The 18,202-nt window shown below is 39.4% G+C and overlaps 1 pseudogene; it reads right to left on the bottom strand.

Annotated features, from left to right (window-relative positions):
- Positions 1-2,253: 2,253 nt before the first annotated feature.
- On the bottom strand, positions 2,254-2,499 carry LOC116887801 (annotated as a pseudogene).
- Positions 2,500-18,202: the final 15,703 nt, after the last annotated feature.

Genomic DNA, 18,202 nt, shown 5'->3' on the forward strand with positions numbered 1-18,202 from the left:
CACTGCCTGCCTCCCAGTCATGTCTCCCACAATCCTCCCCTTTTCCTCTGTGAGGATGGAAGACCCCCTGTGTATCCCGCCATCCTGGCATATCAAGTCTTGGTGGGGCTAGGTGCACCTCTCCTACTGAGGCCAGACCAGGCAGCCCTGCTAGAAGAACATATCCTATGTACAGGCAATAGCTTTTGGAATAGCCCCCATTCCACATTGTAGGGACCCACATGAAGACCAAGAAGCACATCTGTTACCCCATACATATGTAGCATATTTATTTTTCTGAAAGATATTAATATTTTTGCTTCTGTCTGATTTTTTTATTCTTTAAAATACATCATTTTCTTGGTTTTTTTGACAAGTTCATATTTACATATAGTGCAATTTCATTATATTCATCCCCTAACTCCTCCTAGATCCACCTGTTACTTTTTTACCTCCCCATCCCTCCCAACGTGTGGCCTCTTGTTATTACAGACCAAGTACAATTTGTACACTCATGGGTACATCCACAGGAATGTGTCCACCCCACTGGAGCCACAGTTTAAAAGATAACTAACTCTCCTTACTTCTGAAGTTACCGATTGTCAATAGTTGAGGGTTGGGACTCATGAGCTCCTCCCTACTCCATGATAGAATGTCGACTCTATTAATATTGTGTAGGACTTGTGCGGGTAGGCAAGGCTACTGTGAGCTCCAGTGCACAAGTCCTATCACATCCAGAAGATACTGTTTTGTTTCTGGTCTCCCTGATCTCTGTCTCTTTAAAGATGTTCTTCTCTCTCTTCTGGAATAGTCACTGATTCTTGAGAAAGACAAGCATTGTCGTCAATCCTCAGATTTACAAGAGAAAAAACAGTTCCACAATTTTGAGCTAAATTCGAAACAAGCTTTAATTAAATACTAATCAGAAAAATGGACTCTAGTCTGGTCTACTCCTGGGTTCCTGCAAGTGGAAACAAGATCTGTCTTCGTGAGAATTTCTCAAGGACAAAATCATATGGCTGCCACATTTGCCATATGACTTTGTTATTTTCCAATAACTACAACACACAGAATTCTAGGAAATTACCTGGTCCTTGGATAGGTGGGACTTCCAGGGTAACTTTGGCTCTTACAGTATGATATAAATGTCTTAGCTATGAACACTTCACTGATACTCTGCATGTTGACCACTCATGAGATTCTGCATTATCTGCCATCGACTATACAAAGAAAAATCTCTAATGAGTATGGGGAGCTATCCCAATCTATACAAGGGACATGAGAGCGATTCTGTCTTATGTTCACTGATTTTAGCTAGTAGTCCTCCACTGTCCCATTACCTCCATTTAGCTTCTCCCCTACAGAAGCCCATGTTGTAATCCCTTATGCCTCTGCTTTCCCATCTTTCATAGTGGCATCCCCACTTTCTAGCACTTTCTCATAACAAGTTTTCCTTCCAAACAGACTGCGCAGGGTAATATCGACATTTTCTTTTTGAATAATCTGCATTTCACACAGAAACTCCTTGACTCTTTCTATTGTGCAAGTCTTCATTTCTACTCTTTTCAACCTTCATCTCCTTTTGGCCAAAATTTGTAGCAGCCACAACCTGAAAGAGAAATGAAGAGTTTGGTTCTGCCTTCTAGGTACAGTTGGCTTTGCTCTCTGTTTCTCACTTGCCCAGTCCTTGATCCTATAAAGACTCCTGTAACAGTAACTCTTCAATTTCCTAGTCTTGGATGCTCTGCCCGCTGTCATCTGCCCCCTGCCATCCGCCTCCAAGTCACACTCCATCAGATCGCCTTCACTCCTGCTGGTCATTTGTTTTATTCCTTAGTACACACTTGCAACAACATTTTTTTTTCAAGGCAGGCTTTCTCTGTCTAGCCTGGACTGTCCTGAAACTCACTCTGTAGACCAGGCTGGCTTCAAACTCACAGAGATCCACCTGCCTCTGCCTTCCAAGTGCTGGGATTAAAAGCAATTAAAGGTGTGTGCCACCACTGTCCAGCTTGCAACAAAGAATTTTAAAAATCATTTGCAACTATGAATACTTCTCAAGTAACCAACCCTCGTCCCCTTTACAGAAAAGAATCAATAATGTTTCATTTTTTACACCTCTTGTTTTCAAGTTTCAGAGATTTATTGATCACTGCAATAAACTCCGTGATTTCATGCATTCACAGGAAAAACCTTTCTTGGTTAAGTGGAAATCATGTGGGTGTCTTCTGAGTGACCTCTATCACGAGTAGCTTAATGGATTTCAATCGTAGTTTAAAAGTCAGGACCTTCTCTCTTCAGTTTGCTAGTCCATATTCACTGAGTAAAATTTGTATGTACTGCTCATCAAATCAGTTTTTTCTAAGGTTCTGGACTATTCCTGTCCCAAGTAATGTCTGGATTGAATAATGCCAGATACCTCTCATACAGTCAGGCTGCAGTCCCTCTTCCTTCAATAAATACAAGGAAAGGCGTCAGACTCGGATGCTTCTTGCACTTCCTGAAGACCTGACAGAACATATTCTCACAGAGAAAGAAAGCAAGAACAACAGCTCAGAAACCCAAGCAACCCCTCAAGTAACCAACTCTCATGCTTAAAAAAAAAAAAAAGGTTTCATTTCGTATACCTCTCAACCCCACATACCCTTATTAACATTTAGCACTGTGCAAATCTTCTACTTAAAAGTAACTGGCTAATGACCTCCATTTGGACAAATGCATTCACGAACAAATTACCCAGCTTCACACCACTGAGCTGCTCAATAATAGTTCATCATTTTCACAAACTATTTGCTAACAAACATACACAATCGTTTTCCTCTCCCCTGACTGCTATTCCCTCATCTTTATTTTTCCTTGTATCTTTTGCCCACTACAAATATCTTTTGACATCATTGCCACATTGTATTAACACGACCTGATTCCCATTCCTTTGCCCCTTTTCTTTCCAAGCCTGCCTCTCTGTCCAGCATCTACTGCATTACCAGGGTCCTCTTTAAAGCTACACTTCTTGTGCTTTATTTGCCTAATGCTGTTTCTCCTATGCAGATCTCAAGCAGACAATATATCCATTTTTCTCTGCTCCAGCTCCCAGGCTACAAAGCATAGCCAGCAGCAGTACATACAACACAGCAATACGGCCTCCATTCCCCATATATTTTAAGGACATCACTCTGGTTCTCAGCATACTTTACCTGTTCTTTGATTTATCTCATATTGTATCTGTATCAGCATTCCCTGAAGTTCATTCCTTGGAACACTAATAATGTGGGATATTAATAATTTCTATGTGAATAAGTAACTGTGAAAGAAATAAATAAGTTTGGAAATGTGGGATTAATGAAGGCAGTTAATTTTCTACCATAGAAATTCTGAGTCCTTAATAATTCTCATATATAATGTGAAAGGTATAATATGATTCATTTCCCAATGTATTTGCCCCAGAAAGATTTTCCTCATTGTCTTCTGGAATAATGTTCTGAGAGACATCATTTGTTAAAACACTGCAATTTCATATTCATCCATTACTATTTTCTCTTCTCAAATCAACTCCCTGCATTTTCTAACCTCCAAAGCCTCTGGTGGCCTCTCAGTCATAGTGGATGAGGTTTTATCATTCACTCCAATAAGTGAAGCATGGTCAGTGCTTGTTTTTCATCTCTAGCTCTATGTGCAGCATGAGTCATTCATCACTGCTCTGATCTCTCTCACTGATCACATCCCTGCTTCCTTCAACACCACCTTCTTCTTTCTTCATTCTGCTAGGAGTCACACCCCCTTGCCCTACACATGGCTTCGCTTTAGCACTCCATTCGAAAAGAAACACACCTACACTTCAGCAACTAATAATTTACATTCTGGCATCACCTTCCTGCCAGATTCTTGAAAGACTAGTCTAAGATCGCTGCTTCCTTCCTTTCACTGTGTGCTCACAATTTACCTCCTCCAGTCAACCATCTGTCTCCACCATGGCCAGCCTGCTCAGAAATGTAAACATGGTTTCCCTAACTGCCTATCCAAAGGTATTTTCTAAATACTCAACTCAAAGTATACTCATTATTATTCCAGCAAAGGCTTATTCTTCTACTTTCTTTTAGTTCTCATCTGAAAGCCATTTCCATCTATTATAGGCTCACTTTTAGAATCTTCTTACATGGTGTATTCCAAAAACTTAGTAGAATTCCCTCCTTATCTCCTATACCTTACTCTCCTCATATAAATGAACTTTTTATTGCCTTTTGATTCATGTACTTCTTCCCAAACTCAGTTTACTCAAATATTCACTAGTAATCTCCATTAATTTTCCTACAACAGAGATGCTAACAATTCTCAAATATTTTGAGGAGGAATAGATACAGTCATTAGGGAAAATACTCAGAACCTCATTCACACTGGAAAAGTGTTCCAAGTAATTTTACTTTAGCCCATACTGTATATCTATTCCCTATGCCATATATAGATTAAAAGTCACTAAACTAAACTTTTGCATAATTATATATATATATATATATATTCATCTCACAAACATTTCCCCAGTACCACAGTATAATCTTTAATGATTCAAAGGTACCTTAATTCAATTCCTTGAAGTACATCATGCATATCATAGGTATACGAGACTTTGAAGTCATATTTGATTTGATTCTTATTGTAGCCTTTCCATCCTGAATTTTAGTTTTAATAATTTAAATACTAACTTAATAACTATATGCTTTCACATCAATTATGATATAGACTGATTCACATGAGAGCTTCATAGACTGAAGTGTCCCCGCCAGCGGGGACCCAGTTATTCAGGGTCCCGAAGAGGCTTTCTACCTGTGGGCCAAAATGGGGGTGAAGAGAAGAAGGAGACCAAGCAAGAGTTCTGTTGTCAAGGTCTCGTTTATTGAGAGGAATGTACAGCATTTAAAGCTCTGAGGCAGGAATAGAAGCAGGAACTGAAGCTTAGGGTGAGGGAGTTTGGGAAGTGCCCAAGGATATAAGGTGAATCACTATACTGCAAGATATCCTCCTATAACAAAGAGGCAACAGTCTTCCGGGACATGTTCTTAGAAAAGGTCGAACCCTTCTCAGGAATCTGCTCAGGGACATCCGGTGTTTTGCTCAGGCTGAAACATCCTGTCATTGCTCCCAGGGTCTTCCTGGGAGAGGCTCTTAGTTCAACAATCTCATGTCCGTATGGCAGTCGTCTCAAGGTTAAACCTCTGTGGCCATGCAGCCCAGAGTCAAGTAGCCACCTTGAGCTATGCATTCACAAAGCGGCTAGGCCCAAATCCAATACAGCTCACTGCACTGAAGGGTCCACTGTCATTGATATAAGCCATTAACTGCTTCAGAAAAGGTCTTCACTAGACTAGGCTAATCAAAGATCCCATTTCAGTCAACAAGTACTTAAAGGTGACAACATCAATACAAATTCGAAAGCAAGACTTGCACCAGACAACCTTTAATCCACTCAAACTATCTCTTGAGAATTCAGGGTTGAATGTCATTAGGCACCTTATTCTTTGTGTGATACTATTTTATCACAGATCACAGACTGGAGGAATACTTCACTTAAATACCTATAAGCTTCTGATGTAGTATTGAGGAAGGAAACTAAGGGGGAAAAAGTCAAAATTAAGTCCAAAGACTAAGCATAAAGACAGGCACCAAAGTCTCCAGAAAGTGGGAGAATTTGTTGGAGTTTGGCTCAAATTGTCTAATTTTTCTTTATCTTTAACTTAGATTTCTTTCGCTGTTTACATTCCAAATGTTTCCCCTTCCTGATCCTTCTCTCAAAGAGTTCCTCCTCTACCCTCTCACCTTCTTCTCTAAGAGGGTGGTGCCCACCCCTGGAGTCCCCCAACCCAGGCACATCAAGTCTCTGCCAGATTAGGTGTATCCTCTCCCACTAAGGCTAGACAAGACAGTCCTGTTGGGAACATATACTACAGTCAGGATAAAGCATTAAGGAGAGCCTCTGCTCTAGTTGTTGGAGGACCAACATGGAGACCGAACTACATGTCTGCTACATTTGTGAAAGGGCCCTTTATCCAGCATGTGTATGTAAGCACTTTGTTTGGTAGGTCAGGCTCCTGGAGCTCCCAGAGCTCCCAGGGTTCCGGGTTAATTGACCCTATGGTCTTCCTGTGGAATTTCCATCTGCTTCAGAGCCTCAATCCTTCCCCCAACTCTTCTATAAGAGTCCTTGACCTCTATCCAAAGTTTGGCTGTGGGTAGAGACTCTGACAGGATGGTTATACTTGGCTTCTATCTGTAAGCCTAACAATGTATCATTAATAGTGTCAGCAATTGGTGCTTGCCCATGGGATGTTTCAATTTGGGTTGGTTATTGGTTGATAATTCCTTTAGTCTTTGTTCCATCTTTGTCCCTGCACTTCTTGTAGTCAAGACAAATTTTGGGAGGAAGGTTTTGTAGATGGGGGTTGGTGTCCTTATGTCCTCCACTGGGAGCTTGCTAAAGTGGAATTGCTTAACCAAAACCTTAATTTTGTTGTGTAATCATGGGATCAATGTAACAAAACTTCCTTTATTAGGTAGTCTTGAAGAGGAAATAACAAATCCTTCTACACAATTCATTGTTGTAACAGCATCTGTAACAACATTCAACTTCCCTTTTAGGATGATTATCATCATTCTCTCATTAATTGAGATCAAGTTACCTACCAGGCTGTAGTTAGAGATCCAATTCAGTATCAAAAGCAAAAAGGAGTGTGTGTGTGTGTGTGTGTGTGTGTGTGTGTGGGTGTGTGTGTGTGTGTGTGGGCAGGTAGTGTTACTATGATAAAAGCATTACAAGTTAACCTGCATTGGACTTGCTTTATTCTACTGTATTAATTACTTGTTACTATGTCAAAACATCTGATAGAAACAACTTAAAAGAAAGAAATGCTTTGGGGGGAATCACAGTTTAAGAATATATACCACAATGGAAGATAAGACTTTGTGGCAGGGCCTTGAGATCACATGGAATCCAGAGACAATGATGCAGAGAGAGATGGATGCTAGCACTCAGCCTAGATGCTCCTTTTCATTCTGTTGAGATAAGCCCATCCCATGGAACTGGGCAACCCACATTTAAGGTGGCTCTTCTTATCTCAGGTAACTCAATCTAGAAGTGTTATCACAGATATGACCAAGGGTTTGATGCTACTAGGTGATAGGTCCTAACAAATTGATAATAGATATTAAACACCACAGTTACCTTGTTCTTCCTACTGTACCCAGTCCCCCATTCTATGTCCTCTAAGTTAAGACATTGTCCCTACCAGTGTCTATATGGATTTGCTTTCCACATTAGACTTACATATATCAGTTGCAATAACAAGATCCTCCATGACACATATACTCCTTTCCTCTTTAATCTCATCAACCATCGTTCTCATTTACATTTTCCTTTGATACACTCAATTGCTCAGTGCTCATGTACTTTATTATGCTTGTTCAAGCTGTTCCTTCTACCTAGAAAACACTCATTTAGGTAACAAATAGTCGAGCACACCTTTCACTGTTTCAGGCATTAGGGATATAGCAATGAACACAACAGACATTGTTCACTTGTCATCATGCACATTTATGTCCTAGTGGGCATTGATAATAAATATGCATATATAATAAATAATGTACTTACAAGTGTCATCATGATAGTAGCTTTGACAAATTAAGGGATAGCAGTAAATAAGAAGGATGGTATTGCTTTCTTCAAGATATCTGTAAGTATTTCATGTTAATTTCTGCTAATATTACTCTGTTCGCCCATAGATTTCAACCTTAGTCTTTACCTCTTGAGAAGTATACAACCCAATCACTAAGTTAGGAAGAATGTCTCAATATCTTCTTTCTGTATGTCTGTCTCTGTCTCTGTCTCTGTCTCTCTCTCCCCTTTCCTCCCTTCCCCCTTCCTCCTCTCCTGGGTTCTCAGAACACCCAAAGCTATTCAATACAAAGTGTCTGATTCATAATATACATTCAATAAAGCAGAGGCCTCTAATAAGGTGACTGCATACATTAGGGAATCTACAGCTACCCTCAATTTTATTCAAAAGTTACTTTATACATATATATACATGTATTTTTTCTGGAACAAATATTAATAGTGTTTCTCATATTCTCTAACAGTAAATGTTCCCAACTCTACTGCTGAGTTTATGGTCAGTGAACCATCAGATTCCCTTGCCTCCTCATGAGCACTGCATTAGCTCTCCTTGGATGACTTTTATCCCTGAAGTATTTGTGGCTTAATGTTGAATTAGTGCCCACACTAATTCAGATTGCTAATGTACTTAACATCTCACTATTGAGTGGCTAACATACAACAGACACTATGTAAAGCACAGTGGGAACTAAAGAGATGAAGTCCAAATATAGAGCAAAGGAAAGGCCACACGCCATTTCCTCACACATATCCATTCTCTCCTATTTGGTCATAAACTCCTATAAAGACAGAGTTTCTTGCTGTGCTTTCCTCTCTGTCTCCCTTCAGTTCTTAACATGCATTCCTCATGTAGATGGTGCTCAGTAAAATGTTATTCATTTCTCACCCATTTTTTTTTGTCAGGGGACTGAGCTAAATTTTGTCATATCCAGTTAACAAGAATTTGGAGTGCACTTTAAGAAATGTGATTACACATGATTTATGAAAGGTAACAACCTAGAAAATACAAATTCCCTGAATTAATGGTACTACCCCCCTCCTGCACCTGAATGGCAGTACCTATGTTGTAGTTCATAGGAAAATAAGTGAGCCTCCTGAGAGAGAACTAAAATAGCTATAAAAGGATATCTTGGGGCTAAATTTATTCTCATTGGAGGCCACAATAATCAAAAGGGCATAATTTAAAAAGCAACAGGATTACTCAAGCCAATGACAGCTTCCTGGGGGAGCACTTAACATCCAGGGAAAGAAGTTATGAGAGGGAGGTTGTAAAGGGAAGAGAGGGGAGGGGTGGGCAAGCCTGTGTTGTAGTGGCTACTGAATAGCGTCCTGATTGTCAAATGGGAAGTCGTTTTATATTACATTCAGTTGAAATAATAATTCTAAATACCTTTCCCTCTGTCTGTCTAATTTCTTTCAAACACTCTTAGCTATACCTGGTCTAACTTGGAAAGTAAAGAAACAAATTGCATTCTTTCAGCCATGAGTTGTCTTTCTTAGAACAATAATTGTAACCATGTCTCAAAACACATTGTATCCTCGTATGAAATTTTCAAAAAAATAAAGGAAAACAATTTACTTATTTCCCTAAACCACACTATAAGCTTCTTTTCATCTTATCTGCTTTGTAAACGGCCAGTTATGAGAATCCAAGAAATAAAATATTTAGCCTTGCTTTTTAAATGAAAAGTCAGTGCTATGAAATCATATTCTTTGGGAAAAGGATTAAACTGAATTTGTGCTAATTTTTAGACAAACACTAAAGGAAATAATTTTGTCAAGTGTTATGCAAAAATATATGTGAACTACTGATAAATTGCTTAAATAAAAACTTCCTTGGATATGTTTTAATTAAGAGATGATTCGACTCATTTGTAATCAGAATATTATTTGTGAGAGGGCAGGTGCATAAACTGGCTTTTTAAAAAAGAATTCAGCTTCTTCAGAAACTTATCATCCCCCTATCACTTGTTTTGTCATTTATCATTGCATGCAAGGTAAAACCCAGGGTTTTCTCATCCTAACGAATTTCAAATTTAATCATGTTTATAAAGATGACTGCTATACTCTACAACTAGAAATAGACCATAGTCACTGTTCTATTGATGTGAAGAGACACCACGAGCAAGATAATTCTTATCAAAGGAAGCCTTTAATTGTGGGATAGCTTACAGTTTCAGAGGCTTAGTCCATTATCCTCATGGTAAGGAGTTTTATCACAATTATCTTACTGGTTATATCTGATAACTGCATTTCCCTAGGTCTTTATAGGTCCTTTGCAGATTTGTCTCTGTAATCCATTTTCTACTATAGAGTCTGATATTGTCACAACTTTCCCTATTCCTCAATATTTTAAATGAATATTCAAATAATCATATATGAAAATGTAGAACCATTGAATATTTAGACTATATTAACTTTCTTTTGAAAATACTTATGTTTCTTTATGGTAAATATTATTTTTACTATTCTTTTTTTTAATTTTTTTTATTAACTTGAGTATTTTCTTATATTTTGAAAGTGTTATTCCCTTTCCCGGTTTCCGGGCAACATCCCTCCCCTCCCCTTCCTTATGGGTGTTCCCCCACCCCCCCCATTGCCGCCCTCCCCCAACAGTCTAGTTCACTGGGGGGTTCAGTCTTAGCAGGACCCAGGGCTTCCCTTCCACTGGTGCTCTTACTAGGATATTCATTGCTACCTATGAGGTCAGAGTCCAGGGTCAGTCCATGTATAGTCTTTTAGGTAGTGGCTTAGTCCCTGGAAGCTCTGGTTGCTTGGCATTGTTGTTCATAAGGGGTCCCGAGCCCTTCAAGCTCTTCCAGTTCTTTCTCTGATTCCTTCAACGGAGTCTATTCTCAGTTCAGTGGTTTGCTGCTGGCATTCGCCTCTGTTATTTGCTGTATTCTGGCTGTGTCTCTCAGGAGAGATCTACATCCGGCTCCTGTCGGCCTGCACTTCTTTGCTTCATCCATCTTGTCTAATTGGGTGGCTGTATATGTATGGGCCACATGTGGGGCAGGCTCTGAATGGGTGTTCCTTCTGCCTCTGTTTTACTCTTTGCCTCCCTATTCCCTGCCAAGGGTATTCTTGTTCCCTTTTTAAAGAAGGAGTGAAGCATTCACATTTTGATCATCCATCTTGAGTTTCATTTGTTCTAGGCATCTAGGGTAATTCAAGCATTTGGGCTAATAGCCACTTATCAATGAGTGCATACCACGTGTGTTTTTCTGTGATTGGGTTGCCTCACTCAGGATGATATTTTCCAGTTCCAACCATTTGTCTATGAATTTCAAAAAGGCATTGTTTTTGATAGCTGAGTAATGTGTAGATGTACCCACATTTTCTGTATCCATTCCTCTGTTGAAGGGCATCTGGGTTCTTTCCAGCTTCTGGCTATTATAAATAAGGTTGCTAGAACATAGTGGAGCACGTGTCTTTTTATATGTTTATGCATCTTGTGGGTATATGCCCAAGAGAGGTATAGCTGGATCCTCAGGTAGTTCAATGTCCAATTTTCTGAGGAACCTCCAGACAGATTTCCAGAATGGTTGTACCAGTCTGCAATCCCACCAACAATGGAGGAGTGTACCTCTTTCTCCACATCCTTGCCAGCATTTGTTGTCATCTTTATGGTAAATATTAATATTTGAATGGCACCAGAAACATCAAAGTACTTTATTCAGATTCAGTTTTTAAATGGCCATATGCTAGGTTTTGGTCCCTATAAAGCCTATTTAACTTTAGCCTATGTAATTTTTTTGTTTACATCTAGGATATTTTCTATCAAGTTCCTGAGATGAAATTGGGACCCTTTAGATAGCCTTCCTCTTTGATAGGCCTTGAGTTTCATGTGCATGTTCTTTCCCCAATATTTCAGCCTCTTAGCTACATTTTGAGAATCAAGAATTATGTTGCAGGGGACTGGGAAAACAGATTCTCATGCTTGCCCTGAAAGAACTTTACCAACTGAACTGTGTTGGTTCCCTAGAACCCATGTAAAAAGCCAGGTCTCATGGAACACATTTATCATCCTAGTTCTGTTGGCAACAGATAATGGAGGATACTGGTGCTTACTAGCCAGTTTCCTATCAAAATCATTGAGCTCCATATTCAGTGAGAGACCATATTTTTGTGGAGTTATTGGTAATTGATAGCTATTAGGAGAGGCACAGCTAATTTTATTTTTCTTTCTTTCTTCTTTCCTTCCTTTCCTTCTTTCTTTTCTCCCGGAGACAAGGTTTCTCTGTGTAGCTTTGGATCTCCTGGAAGTCATTCTGTAGACCAGGATTTCCTGGAACTTACTGAGACCCTCTGCCTCTGCCTCTGCCTCTGCCTCTGCCTCTGCCTCTGCCTCTGCCTCTGCCTCTGCCTCTGCCTCTGCCTCTGCCTCTGCCTCTGCCTCTGCCTCTGCCTCTGCCTCTGCCTCTGCCTCTGCCTCTGCCTCTGCCTCTGCCTCTGCCTCTGCCTCTGCCTCTGCCTCCTGCCTCTGGTGGGTATGGAATTGGGGCTAGAGCTGCAAGAATATGGGGGTTGTGGTGGGTAAAATCAAAATATAGTATATGAAATTCTCTAATTCTCAAATAATTAATAAAGACACATTTGAAAACTCTGAACAATGATGATACCAGTTAACATAGATGGGAAATCTCATAAGGCCTTGTCCCTAGCCTAAGAGTTACAGGAAATGTGACTACTGAGAGAGGGAGAAATACTCTTCCTCAGAAATGAGCCCCCTAATTGGTCATCCAATACCAAGTAGTCAGCCCTAAAACATATACATATGAACAACAGTAAATGAATTCAGCATATTATGTGTGAGGTGTATAAAGAAAAAAATGAAGATGAAATAAAATGAACATGGAAAATATAAATATGGTATAGAGTGACTAAGACACATACTAACAATCATCTCCAGCCTCTGTTCACACATGTGCGCGCACACACACACACACACACACACACACACACACACACACACACACTGTGCTTGCGGGGGTGTTTTGCCTCCTTCACTGTAATTCTTCCAATTCTTTATTTGGACAACTATTATGTCAAAAAGAACACTATTTTTATTTGTCCACATTTTTTCTCATTTTCATCAATTGAAGGAAAGGCTGCAACCAGTAGACCCTGTACCTAAGGTACATACCAGTTTTAGAACAAATAAATACACCAATTGACTGCCTAAACACGAGCTGAACAAGAACAAAAATAGACATGCTAAAGTGAATTGGGCAAAGCCCACACAGAAAAAACCACAGGAAATGAAGAAATCCTGAGAGTGAGAGAGTAACAGTCTCTTGCAGGGAAAATGACCACATAAATTTTTTATCAAATACTAAATGATCACCCCTAAAACATATATATTAGTAACATTATACAGACTGAGTAGATTCTAATTACATATATGTATGCATGTGTGTATATTCATGTGACAGCAAACAATGAGGAAAGAGTCCATGAATTTAAAGAAGGAAAGGGCAAGGATACGGCATGGGAGACATGGAGGAGGAAAGATGTAATTATATTACAAACTCAAAAGTAAAAAAATGTAAATAAAAAATAAAAAAAGCTTTTAGATTGAAGAAGGTATTCTGATATATAAACACGGATTCTTGTCTTTATCTGATGCAGTCATCAAATATATTTTAATACTTTATGGAGAAAAGGATCAATGAAACTACCCACTGCTGGAAAAACCACTGTTCCTTAAAAAAATACCAGTAGCCTGCCTTTTCTGACTATAAAAATCTTCTTGTGGATATGTTAAACTCATTGAAACTGTTAAAATTTCATCTGCAGAGTTTTGAATTTCAATTGCACATCACATGGAAATTCAGGTGAGCTGCATGAAGCAGGTATTGTTGCATTGTTTTGACAAAGGAAGAAAATGAGACAAAAATATAAATAACTTCCTATGTGTCCCACACAGGTCATTAGCAGGCATAGTATTAGTGTTGCTTCCGGACCCAAACAATTCTAAGTATACTGTGCAATATAATCACCGAAAGTGTGAATATATTATTTTGGAAAAAATAGATAACAACTTGTTATCCAAAAAAAGAAAGGATTTGAAATACTTCCTTCAAGGGGTTTTGAAATTGAAGTTCTTATCCTGGTTTAGTAATATGTTCCTGTTTACTTTAGGACCCACACATTACAAAATAAATTAAGGACATAACCATAAATGTTCTATCGTAAAGCTATCTTGGAAATAATTTACCTCTTTCTATACAAATCTATACACATATGATGTGGAGTTCCAAAAAGGAAAAATCTCCAAAGAATATGTGGGGTTGTCAGAAAACCAAATATTCTATGTTCTTTTATCCCTTCTCATATATATGCTTTTGATACAGGTCTTGAAATTAGAATGGAGAGAGTGAGAGGGACAAAAGAGGTTTTAACAAAGAGAGTGGAAATGGTAACCAGGTACATGTGGCAGGAGAGTGGAAAGAGGCTAATGTGGATGCAATGATGCAAGGTGAGAGTGGAGGATGCGATGAAGAGAGGAAGAAAGGTCAACAAAACAAAGTTATAAAGCACATTGCTCTTTACTCATTATAAAACAGACATTTTAAAAAATGCAGTGGAAGAAGGGGCTGGGGAAGATACTTCAGTGGGTAAGAGCACTTGTTCTAAAAGCTTGAGTGCCACAGTTCAAATCCCCATAGTACACATATAAGACCAATCATAGCTGTGTGTGTCTGTAACAACCTTGGGGACAAAAAGAAGATCTCAAGAGCTTGTTGGCCAGCAGCCTAGCCCAAACAGAAAACTTCTGGTTCAAAGAGAGCTGTCTCAAGACAATAAGGAAGGGAAAAAATAACTAAGGTAGACACAGATGGCCCACACTGATTTCACATATATACACCTACGCACACATCTGCTTACATTCAACACACACACACACACACACACACACACACACACACACACACACAAATACACACGTTTTTAAAATTTTTTTATTAACTTGAGTATTTCTTATTTACATTTCAATGTTATTCCCTTTCCCGGTTTGGGCAAACATCCCCCTAGCCCCTCCCCCTCACCTTCTATATGGGTGTTCCCCTCCCCATCCTTCCCCCATTCCCGCCCTCCCCCCCAACAATCACATTCACTGGGGGTTCAGTCTTGGCAGGACCAAGGGCTTCCCCTTCCACTGGTGCTCTTACTAGGATATTCATTGCTACCTATGAGGTCAGAGTCCAGGGTCAGTCCATGTATAGTCTTTAGGTAATACACACACTTGTAATTGTGCAAAATAAGTCACTCTGTGGCATGGTAGACTCAATTAAAGAACAAATTGTGTTCTATGTGTTCTCTCCTAGTCCTGGACTCAAAACAGAATGCTAATTTGAATTCTTTTAACAGCTTTGTTGTACTTGTTGTTGTTATTATTGTTGTTGCTGTTGTTGTTTTCAATTCAACAAACCTAACAGGTCAAAACGCAGATCTTGTAATTATTTTTAAAGTATGTTGGTTGGAAAACAACCAACCATGATTCTTGAAGTCAATATCATAGCCTACCACATAATGGAGGATAGTACCCAGACTTTTTTGATATAACAGACTACAGCACATGAAGAACAAAGACCCTCAACAGTGTAACAAGCCCATGTCAGATAATGCCATTTCCCCTATTATCTGCAGGATCTGAGAGACGAATCAATAAGCATGGAGCCAGGACCCTGTCCACACTGCCACTGCCTTTATTAATATTGCTTTTTCCTATTTCATTAATATTGCAGATACCAGCAAACAATTTGTGTTTAAACCATCTCCACTCTCTTTTACTAAGGGATGACAGTTTAAAAGCAAAGAGAGTTATATTGGTCTGAATCCTATATACTTGAATTCTAGAATAATCCTCGACAGCAAAGCCATTTCCTAGCGAGATCAGTGAGTTATTTAGATCACATTTTTACCTTAGGAGAACAGAGCGTGCACAAGTGGAAAGAAAATCCAGGGGACTTTGTGTTTTAATAGCTGCTGGTCACAGAAACCATCCCATGCAATTTCATTCCGATGCTTCGGAGCGGGCCATGCTGATGAGAAATAATACTCCTCTTGGAGTTAGGATATCGGAGTTTGGGGCCAGGAAATAGCTCATTTTGTCAGTTTAGTAAAATCCATCTCTGGGCTTTTATGTCTCCTAACTAATTTGAGAGGAATTTAGGTATTTCTAAGTACATTTTTGGATATAAACATGTAAATCATGGTTCTAACCCTTGATTTTTGCAATACATGAGTTCTTGGCAAACTTGCCCAGTTTGTGCTAGTAGAATTGCTAATGGGTTCTATCTATGCTGAATTGTTTTATCTTAACTTGACACAAACTAAAGTCATTTTAAAAAGAGGCAACAATGATTGAGAAAATGTCTCCATAATATCAAGCTGTAGGCAAACCTGTAGAGCGTTTTCTTAATTAGTGATTGATTGGGCTGGGCCCAGCTCATTTTGGGTGGCGCCATACCTGGGATGGTGCTCCTGAGTTCTCTAAGAGCATAGGATGACTAGGGGGAGGGGATGGCATATACCTTTTAATCCCTGCATTTGGGAGGCAAAGGGAAGTGGATCTGTGAGTTCAAGGCCATCCTTGTCTGCAATCACGTCTTGAAAAACAAACAACCAATGGTGTTTTTTTGCAGCAATAGAAACTCTAACAAAGTCAGTATCCTTACTCACTGTGACACCAGGATGTTAATATCGAACAAACCCCAGTAAGTCTGGAGCCATGTTAATATTTTGGAACTTGCGCTGCTTTGTTGGGGTAGGTGTCTAAAAGACTTTTAAAAGCATCATCTACTAACAAATGAAGATCATTAGGAAGCTTGGAATGAGAACAAAAGCTGACAGGACTGTATCAAGATACAGGAACTAATCTGAAGCCACAGAGAAGCAACATGTATTTTCTCTCTGTCATTAGAGCCTTGCTTTGTGAAGAACAGAACTATTTGAGCACCCAGTGGCTCTTACCCAGAACACATTTGTTTTTCATCCTGATAGTCCTTTATCTTCCGGAAGGCTTAGACAGCACAGGCTGTCTGCTGCTATGACAAAGAGTGGTGCCAGATACCAGAATGGAGATGCCAAAGGTCATTCACATAAAAAAAAAAATTGGGTAGGGTTCCCACGTGTTAATATTAACTGGGCTACAATACAGAGAGGTAAACTGCTGGGACTGCAGAGACAAACAGTAGGAAGAGGGGAAGGAGAATTAAAATGTTCAAGGAAAGAGGCCAGGGAACACAAGGCAAGTAAAAAAAAATAGTGCAGATAAATGTAAAAAGTAAACATTAATTGATTTCTTATCAAAATTAACACTGCTTTATATTCCAGCCTGGGAATTTATTAAATGCTATTTTCTGAACCAGCAATACTGTTAGGCTGATTCAATCTATTTAAAACTTATGAACTGAAATAACTTCCTTATTCTTGTCACACAACAATAGTCCAGGCCTTATTATACTCTTTCAGATTTTTGGCTGACTGCTGTTGTCCCTTTAGGGCTGTTCTGGGGGTTCTTGTGCTTCATGTAACCCATACATGCATTTTGAAATTACTCTATGAGTGAATGTTCAATCTAATAAGAAATGTTTTCCTTTCTTTTCTTTTCAAAGTCTTCTCTGTAGGAGGTGGAGCCAAGAGTATAAGGGTTCACTGAATTAACTGACTCTTTATCTCCACTGTTGTTGCTGTCATATGAGCATCCCTTAGAGCCTGCAGCTCAGGCCAGCCATCTGGCTAAGCCTTCCCTCAATCTACTTCTGCTCACAGAGAATTCTAAGTACATTACCTCCACTGCGTGTCACTCTCCCAAATGTTCCATAAAGTATAGTGAAAAGACCATATGCTTTGGAAAGAAGTAGTGGAGAACGAATCTAGGTACTGCAACGACTCCACTGTTCAACACTGGGTAAATAGGGACGAAGATTCAGGCTTTTCAGGCATGTATCCATTAGTGAAATAACGAATATAAAGACCCTGGCACAGCATAAGCATTCAAACAATACCGATTGTTATTGTAATTATTATAACAATATTTTCCCCCACTTTCTGTTGTTAGAGCAAAATACCTAAAACCAGATGATTTATATAGAAGTTTGCTTGGCACGAGAATTTGGAAGCTGGAAAGCACTAAAGCATGGCACTGGCATCTGCTTAGCAACAGGAGAGAGCCTTGTCACCGCAGTAGATCATGACAGAAAGCATCACATAGTGAGGCAGGGCCTGCCTACACATTAGCCTAGCTCTTTCTTCTTATGAAACTACCAGCGTGATTTCATTTAATTACCTCCAAAAGGTAAGGTCCCAAGCCCTTACCACAGTTTTCTGGATTTCATTTACAATAAATTAAATCTCTAGGACAAATTCAAGCCATAGCATACTGCTATTAATATTATAATGGCTATTTTCCCCCTCCATCAGCCTAGAGCTGCATGATCATTTAACCTACAGTTAGGTCAGTGGCAATGTCTCTGCCTCACCAGGCAGGGATTGCTTCTACTTAGATCCCCTCCTACCTGTCCTATCCTACTACTCCCTGTGTTCTTGAGG

This window comes from Rattus rattus, chromosome X, assembly GCF_011064425.1.
Source record: "Rattus rattus isolate New Zealand chromosome X, Rrattus_CSIRO_v1, whole genome shotgun sequence".
Lineage (NCBI taxonomy): Eukaryota > Metazoa > Chordata > Mammalia > Rodentia > Muridae > Rattus > Rattus rattus.